This window comes from Squalius cephalus (assembly GCF_949319135.1).
Source record: "Squalius cephalus genome assembly, chromosome: 20".
Classification (NCBI taxonomy): Eukaryota; Metazoa; Chordata; class Actinopteri; order Cypriniformes; family Leuciscidae; genus Squalius; species Squalius cephalus.
Window position 1 is genome coordinate 3,003,855 of NC_137141.1, and position 6,838 is coordinate 3,010,692.

Here is a 6,838-nt window from a genome sequence, read left to right on the forward strand (position 1 = left end):
CCACACCCCTAAATGCATTGAAGCAACTGCCATGTGATTGGTTGATTAGATAATTGCATTAATGAGAAATTGAACAGGTGTTCCTAATAATCCTTTAGGTGAGTGTACATTAAAAGGATTGAAAGCATATTGTAGATGAATACCACATTAATCAGTGTAGGAAGTGTAGACGGGAAGCTGGAGTGTAGAAAACAATAAAACAATGAGTGTGTGCAGAACTACAGCAGATGAATGTGTTCGTATCTGCAGAACTCTGTGTGTTTTTGCTACACAGCACATGTCAGTTCTGGGATGTTTGCTCTGGTGTCTCCGGGGCTCTTCGGGCCGGCCCGCGTCTCTGAGGACGTCGTACAGCACTTACACCTTACTACATTACTGAGACACGCTCCAACAGACGAGATAAAGGTCATGGTCATCCTGCTCTTATGGACTGGACAGTAATGCATACTGGGAGTCCAGCGCATGTCTTCAACTCTCATCTACCCATTCATCTGCAGATTCTGCGTGTCTCTATCAGTGCAAATAAAATAAATCACAAGATTCATTCCTTATCTGTAACATTCCTGTTCCTCAAACAGTGGAGCGTGGTGCTTGCAACACCAATGTCATGAGTTCGATTCCCAGGGAATGCATGAACTGATAAAATGTGTACTTTGAATGCAATGTAAATTGGCATCAGCCAAATGCATAAACGTAAATGTAATTTTCTTGATGCATCAATTAAAACATCCTGCCAATGCAACAGCATAAATCTTAAAGTCCCTGTCTAGTCAATCATTTTATCCCTTAAATCTCATCTTTGATCACCAAAATGACATATTTAAATGTTTATTCCTTGAAAAAATATTCTTCATGTCTTAAAATATCTTGAATGTAACTCGACACCCTTGCCTCATTTAGTATGTGCGGTTCTATGAATATGCAAATGAGCCCCACCTCCACTCACTCACTCAGCTCAGAGATCCACTGGTTGACGATCACACGTTGATCTGATTGGTTACAAGGTAGTTTGTGACGTCAGAAACACCAGCGATTTCAAAGCGTGTTTTTGAGACTGTCTTTGGTTCACTGCAGTTTTAAGGAGGAAATACTCAGCAATGGTGTCGACTTATGAATTTACACATGGTTTGTCTTAAAGCAGATTAAAAACACCACATAGACACATAAACTGCATTAAAAGCTGGATTTTTACACAGGGGGACTTTAAAATGTCACAAAATTATTATTAAATTACTAAATAATTTTTTTTAGTGTTGGTCAATAAGCAATTTGAAGGAGACCTATTATGTCCCTTTTTACAAGATGTCTCTAAGGTGTCTCATAAGTCTCAGGTGTCCTCAGAACGTGTCTGTGAAGTTTCAGCTCAAAATACCCCACAGATAATTTATTATACCGTGCCCAAAATAAAAATAAAACCTTTTTGGGTGGAAGCAAAAACACACTGTTTTCGTATGTCTCTTTAAATGCAAATGAGCTGCTTCTCCCCGCCCCCCTTTCCAGAAGAGGGCGGAGCCTTTACAGCTCGATACTGTATGATGATTTGTGTGGTGACAAATCAGGTCCTTCCTCGAAATCAGGTTTCTGTTAGGACCCCAAGCGATCCCATTGGCTCAAATTACTTTTAATATCATGATAAATGATGTTTGAACTGTAATAATGACCATTAATGTCTGTATTAGTATTGTACTAAAAATAGCATACAGATACCCGATTAGCCTGATAGCTTTAGTTTATAGATGCATTTACACGTTCCCTACATATATTCACAATCATCTTTTATGTAATTACGTGTTAAATGTCTATATATTTCAGTTATAAAAAAGAATGTTAAAGTTAAAAGTTAAACTTTTTTATGGCGTAAGATGGGAGATGCGAGTGCAACAGTCAAACACATCCGTCTAGCGCGTTTACATAGAGAAGCACTGGAAAAGTAGTGCAGTGGATGAAAAACACATTCTGTGCTCATTGATACAGCCAACAACAGAACATTTATCACATAGTTGAGACTTCGGCGAGGAGATAAACATGGCGGACTGTGTATGGCTCACTCAGGGGAGGAGCTAATCTATCAGGGCGGAGTCATGGGCGGGGCCTGTTTCACTGTGATGTCACAATGTATAGAAAACTCATTTTGAGACACTGTTTATAATTAATGGGGAATATAAAAAAAAAAGATTGAGTGGATTTATACCATCATAGGGTGGTTGAGTACACACACTGCCAACACACAATGTTCAAACACCATGTAAATGTGAATTTTGCATAATAGGTGCCCTTTTAAAGCGCATTTGAAAATTGAATTAATTGTGACTTGGTAAAGTATCATCCGAATTTTATATTTTGGATACTCCTGTATTTATATTGCACTCTATGTTTTTATCAGTGAAGTGTGTGTGTTCATGAAATGATCGTAAGATTCCCACACTTAAGAGATCTTACCTGAAATGCCCTCCATCATTGACGGCACACTTTCTGCCACATCATAAAGATTTGGTGCATATGCAGAAGATATTCTTGCCCGGTCTCTGTTGCAGACATGAAATGAACAGAACGGCTTTGAGAGCATGTCATTTCTGACATAAAAAAAGAAAGTGACACAGGTGTTTGTTAAATGAACAATATTATTGTACAGCGTGGCCAAAGTGATATAATATACACAATGAATATCTTGAGGAGAAACACAAAAGACCTTCGTCATTTTGACGTTTGGAACATTTCGGGACCAATTCTGACTCTGACATGCTGAGTTATAAGCAAATAAATAAATGACAACATTTACAGATATGCATCTTGTCCTTTCTAAACAGTGACTGGAGAGGCACAAATCAACATTCATGTCAACTGGGAAGATGATGAACGAGACCAATTGTCCCATTGTCAAAAAAGTAGAAAACAAGCACCTAAATCTGTGCACCAAACAGGACGGTGTGTTGGTTAGTGTGGTACACACGAAACAGATGTTACTAATGTTGTGTAACAGTCCTCACTACAACAGCACTGCTAGCTGACAACGGGATGAATGAAAAGCACTACGAAATAAAGGACTATTTACAGATTGGGTGAATGATGAGGTAGCTACGTGAATGTTGCATATATGTTAATTATTGAATGTCCATCTCAAGATGTTAATTAAACATTGTTGTACTATTGCGTTACGTTGTTCCGATGACAAAATGGTGTGTGAATTCGCGACTGCATACTGTAGCTTGAAGCGTTTCCATTCATGAAATTGAGATGTGCGCTATTTTCCCAGACAGCAACAGTGTTGGCTCAGGTCCGGCCCACATCCGGCACACATGGATTCCACACGGCCCAGATGTGGGCCGGATCTGGGCCGAAACTATGTTGGCATGATTTTGGTCAGAATTGATCCCTAATGTGAACCCACACAGTTGCGCTGCATAAGAAATGAATCCCTGTATTGTCTTCTCCCTCACTATCCGTCTGGTCGGGTCGAGACTGTGGCGGATTCAAGTTTTCGGCAATGAAGAGACAGATTCCACCTGGGGTGCGTGTCCCACACAACGACGTTACCCGCTGCTTAACTACCACACTACCCAGCATGCAATTTTGCATTTAAAAGACGTCTTAATAGCCGCCCAAGAACAGCCCTGACGTCTAGGCTAAAACAAGGCAACATTTGGGCTGTCGGTGAAAATGTAACCATAACCCAAGAATAGACTAGACATGTCAAAGAAATGAAACCAAACACCTTGTAATCACTGTTGACTTTGTTTATGATGGAATATCAAAGATCTTGCAAGTTATTTTGGCAAAAACGACAAGTAACCAAATTCAAGGTTATTTTGTCTTAAAGTGGGTTACTATAGCCGGACTATATCGGGTCTATATTAACCGAAAGTTATATTAAGCTGGGTATGATGCATTGTTGGTGAAATTAACTAACTTTCCCAAAACCATAGTAACATGGTCGCGCCTACGCCGTTTGGTTTAACAATATCGGACTGTTGTTAATGATGTCTCGCACAGGTGGTGGAGTCATAACTTCTACTAATGATTCGGTTTAAGCCATTTCAATAGGAATCTGTGCGTTCGGGAGTTTCGCGCGAGGACGGTAAAGTTCCCCACGCACACAAAAAGCTGCTTGGTTTGAAAGTGCTTTATGCTGTTGACAATGGATCTTTTTTTTGCATGCAAAATTTCCCTAATGTGACTGCACCTTTATCAGAGGTCAGATTATTACACTTCATTTACACAAACAACAGAAAGACGTTCATTTTTTTAATCACATTAAGATACAGTATGTAATCGGTGTACACTTTACTCCCGTATACATTCGGTTCATTAACTGAGCAGCTTTCTCTTACATCATACTTCAGATTCCCAATATCGTTCCCTGATCATTGACACACTAAAATATATTAAAAATGTATATTGTTAGGTACAGAATGTACTGCATGTTAGCTTGCTTATTTTGCCCAAGCGCTTCTATATGAAGTCATACTAACAAGAATATGTTTCTAACCGCAGAAGTTTGTAATGCAAATGTTTGTTGTAACTAGTGTTGTCAAAAAGTACCGACTTGACGCTTTGAGCGCTGATGTGCGGAATCGAAAACACCTCTGATTGGCCGTTGTGTTCACGCGCTCATCGGATACGTCTGTGATTGGCTACGATGATCAGCGCTTCAAAAACATATTGCAAATATACATCAGTGACGCTCTTCAACGAGCGTTTGAACGCTCCCGTGCGTTGATCATTGTAGCCAATCACAGACATATCCGATGAGCGCGTGAACACAACGGCCAATCAGAGGTGTGTACGATTCCGCTCAAAACGTCACATTTATTTCAGCACCCACTTGGTACCGAAGTCAGTACTTTTGACAACTCTAGTTGGAACTATGGTTTCAGGAAGCACCGAATCATTGAACTATCCCAGCTAACAAAAAATATAGTCTAAGAACATTTGGTTACACTTTATTTTAAGGTGTCTTCGTTACACTGTAATTATGCATTTAAGTACTGAGTAATATTAAGCAACTACATGTACTTACTATAGGGTTAGGATTAGGGTTTGGTTTGATTTAGGGTTATTTGCACGTAATTATGCATAATTAATAGTTATTACTATAGTAGCTACATGTAACATATGTAACAATGACACTGTAAAATAAAGTGTTACCATTTCGCTAACTTTCATATTAAGTCGTTATTTCTGAATGTTCAAAATGTCCAGTTTTTAAATGTGTTATAAATGCTTTTTGCTGGTTATGTGAGCGTTAAGGAAACATTCCGTTCTGAAATGTTAGACGAACGTCCAACTAGAAAAAAATGTTTCGTGAACGATGTAAAAATAATGTTATTGTACCAACTTTTTGAGAACATTGTTAAAGTCCAGATAACTGAAGAATGTTCTATTAAAGGATAATTCCGGTATTTAGCACTTTGAGTCTCTTTTCTGGTTTGTTTTGGATGAACTAGAGTGGTGGACACAGAAATGTTGACGATGGGTCCTGTCTCGACTTCTTGACTCGTTTAGAATCGCCTTTGACCGCTTCAGAGTGGCTGGCTACGGGCATGCACAAACATGTCCTTAAAACAACTCTTAACGTTCGTTTTCAAAACTGTGCAACTCACCGAGTGGTTAGTGGTGTTCGTTGATGATTAAAAACAAGTAGCATAGCGAAATACAGTTTCTGTCGTGTTTTATTTGGCATTTTGTAAAATCCCATTGATTTCTGTTGGAGGACTCATTGCTCGTTGATATTACTGCGCTTCAGACTCAAATATCGAGCGGAAGTTTATACGCGGTTGTGAGGTATCTGAAAAAATAGTTCCACTATAGCAAATAACACGGATTGAAATCATACATTGCGCCGATATATTTGTTTTTAATCATCAACGAACACCACTAACCACTCGGTGAGTTGCACAGTTTTGAAAACGAACGTTAAAGGTTGTTTTAAGGACATGTTTGTGCATGCCCGTAGCCAGCCACTCTGAAGCGGTCAAAGGCGATTCTAAACGAGTCAAAGAGTCGAGACAGGACCCATCGTCAACATTTCTGTGTCCACCACTCTAGTTCATCCATAACAAACCAGAAAAGAGACTCAAAGTGCTAAATACCGAAATTATCCTTTAAAGTCACTGGATGAACGTTTGTTCTTAACTTGCCGGAACGTTCCCTGTCAGCTGGGATGTTGGTAATGACGGACCGTGTGACCATGTTTGCTTTAGGAAACGCACCCCAGGACTCAATCCCCCCTCAGGTCCTCCGATCACGCCAGCGCCACAGTTCACTTCAAGTAAATGACATCAGTAGTGAATGCCGAAGTCCCTGTACACTCGAGGACAGCGGAGAGCGATTTCTGCTGCTGCTGCTCAAACTCATGTTTGTTGGAAGCGGGATCTGTCTAATTGATATCTCGGGCTAATGGTCGCTCAGCTGTCGGAGGGATCTAGGGGTAATAAGCTGTTTATAGGGACGCAGACTTCCAAGGCCATTTCTGACTCGATGCTATTGTGTCAACATGAGGTCAAACACCCCTCCTGCTCAATCTGCTCTCGTCTTCCCAAGACCTAAAAATAAAGCTGGTGATAAAGACCTGCACCTGCCGCACATTTTGGATACATGGCTATAAAAGAGCAGATGATGGGCACCTCGTTTCCTCCGCCGGGGGCTTAACAAGCCCCAAAATAGGCCGTTTGACATATGGGCATCTGATTGTTTGAGTCTCCTGGACTTCTGCCACGCATCGTAAATCCGCTGAAACCACGACCCATCGTCCCTTCCTTCAGCTCAGACCCTCCAACTACATTTAGGCCAAAACATCAACGACAACAATGACAAGTAGTTTTAAAAAAGCAGTACAGTG

General features: G+C 40.3%; 1 protein-coding gene across 2 annotated transcripts in view; it reads right to left on the reverse strand.

Annotated features, from left to right (window-relative positions):
- Window positions 1–2,615: 2,615 nt before the first annotated feature.
- Window positions 2,616–6,838, reverse strand: part of esrrb (estrogen-related receptor beta) — a 128,326-nt gene continuing 124,103 nt past the window's right edge. For both annotated transcript variants that reach the window (XM_079853211.1, XM_079853210.1), the window contains exon 7: window positions 2,616–6,838. This exon is cut by the window's right edge and continues 850 nt beyond it. The gene's annotated coding sequence lies outside the window, so the exon portion shown is untranslated.